Source organism: Coturnix japonica, chromosome 17, assembly GCF_001577835.2.
Source record: "Coturnix japonica isolate 7356 chromosome 17, Coturnix japonica 2.1, whole genome shotgun sequence".
NCBI lineage: Eukaryota > Metazoa > Chordata > Aves > Galliformes > Phasianidae > Coturnix > Coturnix japonica.
Window position 1 is genome coordinate 8,639,074 of NC_029532.1, and position 14,196 is coordinate 8,653,269.

Sequence of the window (14,196 nt, forward strand, 5' to 3'; positions counted from 1 at the left end):
AGCACATTCGCTGCTGACAACAACCAGAAATGGGATTATCGCCCAAAGAGCTGTGATATGATCTTGTCTGCCTAGTTGTGTTGTAAGGCAACTTAGACACTGTTAGTAGGCTTCCTTCAAAGATTTATGTTGAAACTATTTTTAAGCTGAGAATTACAATTAAATGCTGTTTCTCACCTACAGAAAAAATATGCTCAGTTTTCCAGAGATAAAAGTAAAACATCTCAAGTTGAAAATTTATGACCCAAACTGCCAGATTTTCATCAGAAAGTATGAGAAAAGAACATTTTCTGAAAGATGTATTCTTTAAAGTGAAGCAAAGTGGAGCAAACACAGGTATGGAAAGTGAATCAGCTCCAGAACTCCCAGCTGGAGAGCCTGGGCCAAAGTTTTTTAACCTCTTTTGCTCTGGTTATGTGTCACAGAAATGGCCATGTGGTTATTTTTTGCTATCTTAAGCAATGCCATTTATCCTTAAGTGAAAAGTAAGCAGTATTGCTGACTTGGAAAGGCAGTTAGGCACAGAGCTTCAGGGGAATGAGGAAAACCCAACTGACAGCTCACTGTTGCCCAGTATTCTTGGACTGTCTCCTGAGCAGGTTCTGCTCTTCAAGCTTGCTGAGCATGGGGAAATAAAGCCAACTCAAACAACATTTTCCTGTCCTTCCTTGGCAGAGGAAATGTGCTGCTCTGTTGGTCCCTGCCACAGAGTGCTCATATTGGAAAACAGAGTGTTAGTATCCTTGATGTTTGGACTCAGAAAGCCCTCTCAGCTGCCAGTTGTTTCTGGTATGTGCAGGCAGCACACAGGGACCAAAGCAGTACTACAGCCCTGTCCAATACCACCTACCTGTGGGGTCCCTAAGCATCCCAGGTGGCTCCAGGTTGCCCTGTGCAGTCAGCAGATCCATGTGATCTGCGAGATTCACTGGGAAGAATGGCAGAAGCACAGCCAGTGGACTGGGAGAGGCTCAACACAACTGTCCAAAGGTGTACGATTTGCATTTGAATTCCTCAGGAGCGATCCTCTCTTCACCTGCTTCACAGACTCCTGCTAATGTGGCACTCAGTATTTTCAGTGAGTGAATAACTGCAGTTTTATCTGGAATGAGAAGCAGGTCCTCTACCAAAGGTGAAAGTTTGTCGGCTTGTTTGGCTGAGCAAGGCTTGTGAGTGCCACACACACACTGTGGATGGCCAGGCCAGCCCAGGAGCTCAGAGGGCATCATCTGCAGAGCACAACCCACCCCAGGGCAGGTCCTGAACCAGGCAGCTGCAGCAGTGCCCAGGATTGGGCTGGTGGGGCAGAAGCCCTGACAATGCAATGTGTGCACTGCAGTGGTTTCAAAGCAATCCAACAAGATTGTTTCTTGAGGCAAAACAGAAGTGAGAGGAGGGAGATTCTAAAGTAGACAAGTGTACATAACTATTATCAATGGATTATAAAGTATTCACCCAATAAAGGCAAATCTGAGACCAATACATGCTGATGTCTTTGGGACAATGTAAGCAGTAAAATTCAACTGACTACCAGTTGCTATTCCTGTTGTCTGGAGACACTACATCTCTTTTCTATGCCTCAAGCATAAAGTCACAACTTTTATTCATTATTAAAAGTCAGTAGACACATTTTTACACCTGACTTGAAATCACTAAAAGGGGCAGCCCTGATCTCACCCCCACTGCCAGGCACAGTCTTTCAGCACATCTTCTGCAGCCCATGTGCAGCAGTGTGAGTTCATTTGGCTTGAAAACCATCCCATGAAGGATCAAAATGTAAGTGGTTTCCACTGGAACAGTTGCTTGATCCACCTTGTGCTGTGAGCACGTGGCTGCAAGAACCAATGAGAGGAAAGGAATGCACGGGGGAAATAGGACTGGGCAGAGGGAAGCCACGCTGTCCTTTCCCACAGTGAGACACTGTTTTACCACTGGGGATATGGTGCACCGCAGGGGGAGGATGTTAGAGAGCTTTCTGCTCTTTCCCACTGCAGTTTGTAATAGTAATAGTAATAGTAATAGTAATAGTAATAGTAATAGTAATAGTAATAGTAATAGTAATAGTAATAGTCTCGTGCGGGTTGGAAGGGACCTTAGAGATCATCAAGTCCAACCCCCGGGATTCGAGCCTCTGTGCTGCAGAGCGGCACTTCTACCACTTGCGCCACAGGGGGATTCGAACACCGAGGCCCCGGTGTTGCAACACGGCATTTTTACCACTTGCGCCACCAGGGCACATGAAGTGTCCGTCACTGCACAGGGCATAGCACACCAAGATGTAGCAGCTCAATGACATGATAAAAATTGGCCATAAGCAGACTTTTTTTTCAGTGTCTGCTAATTTAATTGCTAAGAATACCCACATAGCTGCTGAACACAGGTATCTTTCTGCTAAAACTCCCACCTCAGAACTCAACTGGAAGGACTGATCAGTAACCTTCAGTAAACCTTCTTTGTTCCCAGTCTAAACCTTCTTTCCCTTTTACTGTCCACCTCTAAATTGCATCATCTTGTCCCCCTCGTGCTTGTTACTGGTGGAATGGCACTGAGGAAAAATGATTTGCCATTAGCAATTGGTTTCACCTAAGTCAGAGTTAACTGCTCAGATATTCATGCTCTGCGTGCATGTAATATTTATGAAGAAAGAATTACTGAGTTGCCCACAGTCATTCTGAACCTCCCCAAAAGAAAGGTGAAAGGAATCAGGGGGAAAAGAGAAAAAAAAGATATAAGATTAATACATTTGGGACTTGCTGTTCTGCATTGTTTGTGTTGTGTTTCTCTTTGGTGTCAGTGAGACGAAATGAAGACTGATTTATATGCCACAGCTGTAGCAAACAAAAGAAGAAGAAGAGACCGAGGAAATGGCTAGAGGTAAAAATGCCGGTGCAAAGGGCTGAAGGCCTGCACCTGGGTACTGCTTCCCACAGCCTATCCCGCCTTAGAGCACCTTGTAAAATCAGATTATCTGCTGGACACAGGAGTTCAAACAGCCCTTCAAAAGATTTGTCTTAATAATTGCTGCCTTATCTTAACTTCTGTTTTTTTTTATCAGCCAAACTGCTGCTGGGAGGCAGATCCTGTGGATAAGGTGCTGTCACTCTTAATTATTATTACCTCTCATAATGAAAACACATTTGTTCATCCTTTTGTGCACTTGGAATTGGTGTAACTAATGAATGTTTAGTGTTTTATCAATATTTTAATAACATAAAAGAATCGTTGTGAATATGACCCCGCTGTATGAAATGATGATGCATTAAATGCTATTAAATACTAATAAACTATTAAATGCTATTAAATAGTAAACCTGCTTTCTCTTTATTTGGAAACAAATATAAACAATTACTCATTAAAAATGATCCTTTTCTTTTCTTTTCTTTTCTTTTCTTTTCTTTTCTTTTCTTTTCTTTTCTTTTCTTTTCTTTTCTTTTCTTTTCTTTTCTTTTCTTTTCTCTCTCTCTCTTTTTTTTTTTTTTTTCATGTTCTCAGATAACTATTCCTTTCTGAAAACCAGATTTTGCTGTTAAGATACTGTGGGTATATTTTCTGTCAAAGGAACACGGACATTAGCACTAGAATCTTAATGTATATTCTAAAATGAGAGAAGTGACAGAGAATTTCTTTGTTTGCTTATGACAGGAAACCAAAGCAGTTCTCTTTTAAAGACCACTAATGAATTTGACTTGTACTACTTATCAAAGTGACATCTGCCATTTGCATTCTCAAAATATTTTTCCCTCATATTTTGAGAATTATATGGATTTCTTGAATAAAGAGAAATCTTGCCTTTGGTTGTAGCTGTAGAAGAACTTAAGTTCAGAAAAGACCCATTGTGGTTGTCCCCTTGGTCCATCACTTTTCACTGGGATCTCGCTGTTCTCTATGGCAGTAGCTGAGATTGGACTCATCCTGGCCAACACATCAGTGCATTGTGCTGCACCCAAACATTTTGGCATCACAGCTTATGCAGATCACATTACAAGTGAGATGTGTTGCTTACTGTTGATGACCAGAGCTTCACTCCAACCTGGAGAGGAAAGAGAATAATACTGAGTGGAGGGTGACATAAAACACAATGTAAACCAGGCCTGCCCACCAGCTGTGCCAGCTGGTCACTGAGTCACTGGTGGTGAACACCAACCCCATTCTTGGCATCAGAGACAGTGAGAGTTTGCTTGGACCCTGATGTAGTCAAGTGATGTCCAAAGGAAAAAGTATTCAAATGACTGGCAGATAATCGCGACACAAAGACTGACACGATTGGAGCTGTGAACAGAGCTGGAAGGCCTGACTGCAGCACTCAAACGAATGTCTTCAGTCAGGGACACACAGATTTTCCTCATTATCTCTTGCTTTTCTTTGTCCTTCCCTCTTTTAACAAAAATTGGTCTGTATCCTGTTATATTTTACTTTATAAATGACTTATTCAGAATTCTCATAGTTTTGGTAGAGTTGAGCTGTTTTTTTAATACATGGTAGTGTAAAAAGGTCTGAAGGCTTTCTTACTGTTTTCTACTTGAAATATTATTTCCTGCATAAGAAGTCAACTTCCTTCTGGGAATATCAGGACTATGGCAGCCTTGAGACAAGTTTTTCAGAAAGTACTTCTAGCTTTTTTGCTGCCTGATTTTGGTATTAAAAAACACCATTTTGGAATTCATAAAGAGAAGCTGTGACACTTCTAGGCATGAATTTCCCTCAGCTGCTCATGGGCAATGGGGATCATCCTGCTGCAGCCGAGGACATGTGCCACCATCTTTAATGCTTTTCTAAGGAGGATGTTTCACAACACAAGTCTGTGTTATTAAAATGAGGAACATGGAATATTAAATGCTCCTTTTTTTTTTTTTTAACACACTCATTCCTTAATTACCATGAACTCTCTCTGCAGGAGGAAGTGTGTCTGTGGGTGTTGTGTAATGGTTATTACCCACACCAACAGACAGCAAAGACATGCAGGTCTCTCCTAAACTCCTCACCACCCCTCCCTCATTACCAAAACTACTTAATCAAGCTTTCTTAATTTCTTTATTTGTTCAACTTGTAACAAGTGAACTGGTGTCCAGCAAAGCACAGTGAGTTATTGCCCATCAGACAGCCTGTATCAGCTGTGGGTTCCCTCACACCTGTGCTGTCAGATAACGTCAGTAAGGATCCACTGATAAGCTCCACACAAAAGTGCTCCCCATTAAGCCCGTACAGTTTTTTATCTTTCTCTACACCTTCCTGCTATGAGAAAACTTTTTGCTTTAGGACTGAGTAATTACACTCCCGATGGCAATGGTGCTCCTGCAGGACACAGCACTGCCTGTCTGCTGCTTACTGAAGCAGGCAAAGTACTTGTGACTGAGCAGAATTAACCACAAAGACCTGGATAACCTAATCGCCTCTTTTCATTAGCATAATGAGTGAGAAGCCCTGGGATCTCTACATTAGGTCGAGAGAAACAAAAGTGGCTTTGAAGATAGATTACTAACAGGCGGCTCCAGGGGTGCATCGGAAAAAACTGCTTCAAATGGTGACACAGCCCGTGTCTGAAACCTGCGCACCTAAAGAGAGCAATTTCTGCAAGATTTCTTGACCCTCCATATCAGTGGATGAAAAGGAAAGCTGGAATTAATGTGCCACTAATAGGTTTTCTGCCTGATTTCCAATGGCAGGACAAAGAACAAGTCTCCAAAGGGTACTTTATGATTGCTTCTCCCTTCAGTTTGCAGTTATCTTCTGAGAACACCATCAAACACAGCCTTTGTCCACATTCCAGTTCATGCAATAAAACCCAAACAAACAAATAAGCAAACAAAAAACAACACCCTAAAAAACCTGTTGCAATCATATATCTCATTCTTGAAAGATATTCCTGTTCTTGATGAGATGATGATTGAGATCAGTTACCTTGCAAAATGCTTAGAGTGTGGAAAATGCCAGTCGGGTGTGAAATCCAGTTGCTTGTAGGACTGAAGCCGCAGTGACCTCCCACATAGTGATGGTACAGTGTTGCTGCAGTTTTGATAAAGAGAGACTTTATCAAAACTACAGTCAAGCACAGCCAGGCAGTATAATTTTCAATTGCTGTGGTAATGTAATCTGCAGAATATAATGGACTGCAGCTTTGCTCAGATGACCAGTGTCCTTAACTTCCCGGTACATCTGTATTTGACCTATGTTTCGGTGAGACATATTAGCAACACTTGTAGAAGCAATTACCTGTTTCTTCACTTTCTTAGTCATTTCTTAGAAATTTTGGAGAGACCTTTAAAGCATGGAAGATCCCTGCAAGACAACTAAGAAAAGGCGTGAAATAGAACAGGCTTTTGAAATCTAATCTTCACCAGCTTGAAGTAGAGGTAGTGCTAGGCTGTTGACAGTAGGTCTCTGAAGACTTTCAATGTACTTTTTATTCCACAGCTCTGGCACCACATAGGAAATTAGTTCAGCGACAATATTTTCATTAGATTATAACCTGAGTTCTCCATCTTAGGCACATTTGTATGCTTGTAATACATTCTAATTACTTGTAAAGAATAAGTCTATGTGCTGGTTGGTTTATTGAATATATTAAATTAATGAATAAATAAATGTATCTCCATGCTGGGAATGCCACTAGACGTCAAAGCTTGCCACAGAAGTACCAGAAATGCATTCACTTGTGCTTTTGGTAAATGATATGGTTTGTATTGTAGGTGGACTTTTCTGTCTCACAAGTGCAATGATTGAAAAAAGCAGGAAAAACTCTTTTCTCAGCCCTCCTTTTCTGTTTACCGTGTTGTATTTCAATTTTCATTTTGAATGGAACAAAGTTAGAAATGACAATTTTCTCAATAGATGGGAAAATAACTATCATAATCACTACTCAGAACTATTGAAACTGAATAGTATAAAGTGCAAGTTTCTCCATTCCTTCAAATGCAGAGCAACAAAAGCCTCATATTCCCTTCTTCCTCACTGGTTTGTTCAGTAATGTGTTGTCTGTGGAGTTTTCTTTTCAGACAATTATTTTCTCCTCTGGCCTATAAGAGAAAAAAGTGCAGATCTTAGCATGCAAGCAAACAGATATGATGTTCTGGCATTAACGCCAGTGTTGTTCTCTGGAATGCCCACTCTGAGAGTGCTTTGGTTTTCAGGGAAACACTCTCCATTTCTCAGAACCATTGCACCCCTATCAAGTTTACAGTTTTCTGACAAAGCCTTCCAAAATCCTGCGTCAGGATCGCTTTCTGTTAGTGGAATACAACGTCCTCCAAACTGCCTACAGAGGACGTGGGACACCAGAGATTTTATACAGGAAAAATCATTCCTTTTGCCTCTCAAAGAAAATGGGGGTGAGATTCCAGAGGCAAAAGAAAATAGGATTCTGGTGATGCAAAGTTGTAGTATTGGACAAAGGGCTTAGCTGCAAGGCTGAGCTGGAGAGAATGAACATTTACTTTCCAGCCTTTTGAAATAAAATCAGTGGAATGAGAGGATGTGGGGGTTTTGTGCTGGGCTTTTTTCCCCCCATTATTCTTATTTTTATTTATTTATTGTGCTGTTCAGGGCTGCAAAACTTTACTGAAGAGCTTCACCCATGTGAAAATGCATAACCCCTGTCAACCTGCCAAGTGAAACTTTGGATGATCAGCTGCATGAATGCTGGTAGCACAGGATAAAGCTGCCTTTGGCTACTTTCAATTACACACCCAATTCTTTTAAGACTTCTGAATATTTGGGAAAGGAGAATATGCAGAACTTGTTTGTTTACATCTGATTGTGCGATGTCTTTAGATTTCTCAACCACCTTTGGAGCATGTGAGCACAGCCCTTCCCCTTCCACATACCTGGCAGCTCTGCCAGTGCAGTAAACGAATCCTTTCCAGGAGAAGAGAATTGTGTCAGGCTGACATTGTGCAGGGTTTCATCATTTCAACGAAGTGGGAACTGGAGTAAAGATAGACATTAAACAGCAAATGCTTTGCAAAGCAAAGTGTCAGAGATACTGATGTGGCAGTGATGATTCAGGCAGCCTCAGGGGCCATTACCTATGTGTGTGCTGGGATGGGTTGAGGAAAGTGTTGTAACTAGGAGCAGATCTTAGTCTTTAATCTTTCAGGTACTGCTGGAAATATGGCCAAGCACTGACGGGTTTGGGTGCCAGGCAGAACAGACGGAAGTGAACTGAGCTTCTCCCTGGCTTCCACAGAGCCAGGACAGCCATCACTGGGGGTTCCTGAGGCCCTTGGTTCTCCACTGCATAGCAGTTCTTCTTCTGGGCTCAATGGAAGCCTGGGTACAGTGCAAGCATAATTAGGAAGTCTTGAAAAGTTCTAAAAATCTCACTTCCTTCAAAACTGAAATATTGTTGTATCTATGGATGCTTTCAGAATGGACTGCCTGTGCAAGAATATTCTTTCCATATCCAATTTTAAGGGAGCCTTTTGGATAAAAAACTTACAGAAGTTGATAGCTTAGTTGCTTTGAATTTCTGTAGAGCTTTCTGCTCCATGCCAGAGTGTTGCTGAGCCTGCATCAGTTAGCCCAAATTACTGTAGGTACAGAAAGCACATTCATTCTCATGATACCTTGGTTATCTCTACATATTGCTACTCCAAAGATGTGACCCAAGGGCATCGTAGTAAATTTCTGAACCTTTACTACCCTGTTCCATATATTATTCAAAGTTGCACACTGAAGATATTATTGCTTTCAGTAGTTTTCATTTTCCATTACAGGATGCTGTGTCTTTTTCTTTTTAATCTTTCCAAAACACACAGTAGTGTTCAGATGCTTAAAGGGGCACACTGGAGAGCCAGGCCATCAAAACTTACCTCCAGATGTCCAGGGCTTAACTTTTTAGAGCTGTTGTACCTTCTGGCAAGTCCATTCAGATTCTCCAGTCCCTGCTTTCCCTGGATGCTGCTTTCCTTTATGTTACTTTACTTACACCAATGAGGCTATTCACTCTAAGAGAAACCAAAGGAAGACTGTGTCGCTCCTAGCAGCAATGCCAGTGAAGCCTCAATTACCTTTCAGACAGCAGTTTCCCAAAGCTGGAGCTTTCTCGTCTGGAATATTCATATTTCAGTACCAAATCCAACAATTACACCACAGAAAGTAAAACAAAACTCCACAGACTACATAGATAAAAATGAACAGTTTATTCAATTAATGGAATAATATTTTATCCGTCATCACTATTTTGCTTTGCCAAACTTTTCCTTATAAGACTGGAGAAAAATTGATTATTATTATTATTTCAGTGAAAAATAAGGCAAACTATAATGAAAATCCATCTACACAAAGGTGGAAAAGAACTCTAGAAAATGCTGTGTTAGTTTCAAACCAACTGCATAAGTGAGTAGTAAAGGTTTTACTAATGAAATCCAATGACAACATGAACAACAGTTCATTGCATCCCACTGCCTGACCTCCTCAAGGCAAACCAAAAGTCAAAGCACTATTTAATACTGAAGGCACTGTCCAAATGCCTCTGACCACTGACAGGGATGGGGCACCAGTTCTATACTGTGGAGCCCAGAATTGCACACAGCATTCCAAGTGAGGCTGCCTCAGTACTAAGCCTCGCAGGGGGATTGCCTCAAAAATGAACATTTTCATATAATTTGAGAGTAATTAAATATGTACCTGGAATTACATTTCAATGTAATTTTTTTTTCCTCTCTTTTTTTTTTTTTTTTTTTTTTCCTGGAGTAAAATCAAGAACATCTGAAGGTCATTTTTTTCCCCCAAAATATTCTTGCAGGGCTACAGCATCTCCTCAAGACCTGTCCTGATTTTCATGTATCTTTACTTCTTCACAGCCATATAAAAATGGTCTCCTTGCTTCACTCTGACAGCTTGAGGATTTTGTGCACTTCATTTCCTCCTTAGTAAAAGATACCCAACTTTTACTTTGCAATATCAAAATCTGACCAAGATCCTTATCTGGGGCTGAATGGAGGCCAGCAATAGCATATCATTTCTCACTGAATAGTGAGTGGCAGCTTTTCCTTATTGATTTGGGTACCCAGGCCCTGCTAGTGATATCCAGATTGAGCAGTGATGACTCCTGAAACAATCTCGAGGAGGCAGTTATAGCTGGGCTTTCCCCTGGGCCCAAGCATGCAGATGCAGGCAGCCTTAGGCAGTTCCACCTGAGCTGCCAGCGGGAGCTGTGTGCAGAGTTTACTAGCACACTATCTGACAACAGCAAGCTTAGAAGAACCTGGCTTTGAATGATGGAGAATACAGCGATTATCAATCTGTGAGACATCTGTGATCAGTGAAAAGATGAGTGATATACCTCACCTGAGATAAAAGAGATGCACAGTGTATACACACAGACATACAGTGGTAAAGCATTTTCCAGGTAAGGCACAAGTGATAAAAGTGCCCCATGTGCTCCACCTGTAGGATGTCACGAAATCAGCATTCTCACAGTTAGCACAGTATGCACAAGAAAATGCCTATGGTAGAGCATCTGAGCTTCAGCAGGGGCAGAGCTGTTGTCTTCAGTGTCTGCCATGATGTTATATTTTGGTTCTAGGAGGAAAACAACGTTGACAGTGCACTGAGGTTTATAACTGCTGCTAAGCAGTGCTGTTTGGAGCCACGGCCATTATCAGTGACAGGCCCAAGGAAATGGGAGGGGACAGAATCAGGACAACTGACTTAAGCCAGACAAAGGGATATTTCATGCCATATGATATCATGCAGAAGGAGTTTTGAAGGAGGTAGGAGTTCATTATGTCCTTGAACTTGACATATTACTTGAGGTGCTGCTACATCAATGCTGAGTAGAAGGGAAAGATCACTGGGATAATATTCTTTGACCTGTTGGTGAAACTTAACTCAATAGAGCCAAAGATACAATTAACCTTCTAAGGTGGCAAGGTCATATCTGCCCCATGTTCAACTTGGTGTTTATTAAGACCCCCAGAACATATTCTGCCTCGCTGTTTTCCAGGAGCCCTCTGTTGAGTTATCTGCTACCCAAAACAGCTGTTATTGGATGCATCTTAGAGCAAACTTTCAAAGTTTGAACAATTTCTCAAATATGAATTACAAATATTCTTCTCTTCCTAAGTAGGCATTTCTAAGTAGTCTTTCTTGTGTGAATGCTGTGGCTAGTGAAATTATAATCTTGCTCTGTTGATAAGTGCCGTGTCTTCAGTGATCCTTTGGTCCATCTCTGAGAGTGCTAATGGAGTGCTGGGCTTTGTTCAACAGAATGGAAGTTCACATGAAAACTGTTGTTGCTTCACCGTATGAAGGACACTATACTCACTTTGCTCACGGCTCTGAGTGATACAAGAAGTTCAGAATTCAGTGTTTCTAGGTACTCAGTTCCTATCAGTAAAACTCAGGGGAAGGTCCATTTCTAAGTATCTATATTCATTATACAAAAATCCCACCTACGTATTTCTGTGATTCTCAGGAGTCACGTGTGCTTTGGAAACCACTTAGGACCTGAACTCTCAGGCCAGAAGGAGACTGCACTCCCAGTCACACAGAGCAGGTTGTTCATGGAGCTAGATAAGGTGATATCTCACTTTAATCTATTGCCATTCTCAAGAACTTATCAGACCTCCCACATGTTATCTCTAGGACACTATTGGTAATGTGCAGTTACAGATGTTACTGGGAATTTTGAGTCCTGCACATTACCAATGGTGTCCTAGTGTGACACCAATACTTCAGTTTTAAATATCAGGCTAGTTTGTAGATGATGCCATGGACGATATTTGTTATCGTTTTCAATTCAAAAGTGTACTTTGAAAAAAATTAAATATTAAATAATTACAGTGAATATTTTTGATATCTGTATGGAATCATAACGAGGAACTGTATTAATACATATTACATATCACTCTTTTGTGTGTGATCTTATGTGGAAACTAAGCAGGATAGAGACCAAGAAACACTTGCTGTGTGGCTGGCAGACAAAGAGGAGACAACAGGAACATGTCTATTTAAGAAATATAATATTCCATTGAATCTAAAAAAAGTTAAGAAAACATTTTTAAAGTATATAATGTACTAGACTATATATTATGAAACCTTCTGCAAATTTTCCTTCTCTAATACTGATATGGAATAACTTTCTTACACAGATTCAGGGGAAACAAAAATGGTTTTCAGTCACTTTCAGGACTGCTCATCTGTGAACACACAGACTGAGGGGAGGTGGCATTGTTTAGGTGGTGAGAGAACACACTAACAAGAAATCTGTTTCTGAAATAATTTCATGCTCAGGGTTTGATGGAAAACTGGGGCTTATATATGTTACTGAGGATTGGAACTTGATCGTTGAGCTTCCTTCCAACCCAAGCCATTCTATGATTCTGCAGCACAAAACCTCCTCTCTTTCAAAGAATTCTCAGAGCAGAACCATAACAGAAAATTCCCAAGAGGAAAAGGTGAATTATGATCCAAGTTGTTCCTTTTCCTCTTCTCTACCCGAGCCTTCACACAGTGTGAGCTGATTAAGCACAGCCACAAAACTTTCCTCTGCAGTGTACATCAGAGATGCCCGTGAACGTTCCATCTGTCCAGTCAGCCCAGCTTTTAGTGTTTCAGGCTTTGGTTGCTATAACAATGTTGTCTATTACAATCAAAGTCTATCGGATTGCTCATGTAATCACTGAAAGGAATGTTACGGGAAGGATGAGCTGTGAGTTTCAGTGAAATTACTTAGGCACTATTTTAATTGATGTTCAGTAGTATTTTGGCACAGAGAAGCCCTCTGGAAATCCTAGACAAGACCAGTGGGTGATCCACCATTTCAGCACTGTGCTCAGTAATTTTATCCTCAAACAATTTTAGTTTGGGACACTCCCAACATCTATCTCACAAATTACCTATGGAGTCACATCCCCTGCAGCACTTGGTAGGATATTGTATCATGCATCTTTTTCAGATTATGACTGGAAAAGATAAGATCTGAAAAAAATTTGATGGTGAGGTAGGTGATGAAATTCTGCTACTATGTTAGAATATATAAGGCAAGAATTGTTGAGTCCTGAATATGTATTCAATTTCCACAGGTTTCTAGGTGACTATCTTTTGCAAGAGTACAAGCATTCATATGCAGATAGAACATGCTAACTATCAACAATCCAATGACATTAAAAGAATCAGGAAATATGCTATTCCAAAACAGAAAATGGAGTAAGAGTAATTCATACCTTCAACATTAGACAAAAGAGAACTTCAGATTGCCTATGTTGGGTAAGGTAGGAGAAACACTTATCTCAAGTTTTATTTATGTGTACAGGTAAACACAACTCGAAAGAGCCCTCTAAGGATGTTTATCATCCTGTACAATGAAGGCATGAAAACAGTTATTTAGGAGCTAAAAGAAGGGGGAAGAACACTGGTACAGTCTGTATCAGAGCTTATTTTTATCTCAGCCATAGCACTGGCACTGTATCTTAGGTATTCAGTGCGGATGATTTCTTCAGATTAAATGCAGAATAAATTAAGTTCAGCCAGTGCCTATGATAGACTGCATGAAAGGTAGCCAGGTGTAATAGGAGGCTCTTGGTAGCAGTATGCTTTATGGAAATGAGGGTGCTATGCAGTGATTTGCTATAAGGCCCAGCTGAGCAGTCTGTGGGGAAGCAGGCAAGGTTAGGCTCTAAGAAAACACACCTACTTTGCACAGCTATAGGTTAGGCTCTAAGAAAACACATGTACTTTGCACAGCTATCTCTATCTCTTGCTGTGACACAAGTATGAAGAAAGTCGATGCACTAGGATCTTCCTATTTTCTCCCAGGCTGGGAAAAGCAATATAAAAACAGTGAGGAAAAAATATCCTTTACTTTCAACGTGCCTACATCAGACACACTGGAAAGCAATATTCCAACAGTATAAAACAGGGAATGCTAATTTCTGGTCGTTGTTTTCTGATGGCTTGTCCATCTGCAGCTGAGTCAGTACTACTTGTTCACTCTTGCATGGAGAACTACCTGCCAGAGGCCAGGTGGAACTGGTAGCTGAACTTACTGTCTTGCACCAGGGCAATCTGTCATCTGAACATGGAGCAGGACTTTGCTCTGTGAAAAGGATCCTGCCTGAGGAAATCTTGCAGTGGGGCATCACAGCTGGTACAATAACCAGCTCTCCCCCCCCCCCCAATCAGGAGTGTGGATTCAGTTCTTATGTCTGAAATATTTCTTTCTCCTCCCTTTTACGCCACTGTGCATCTATATTT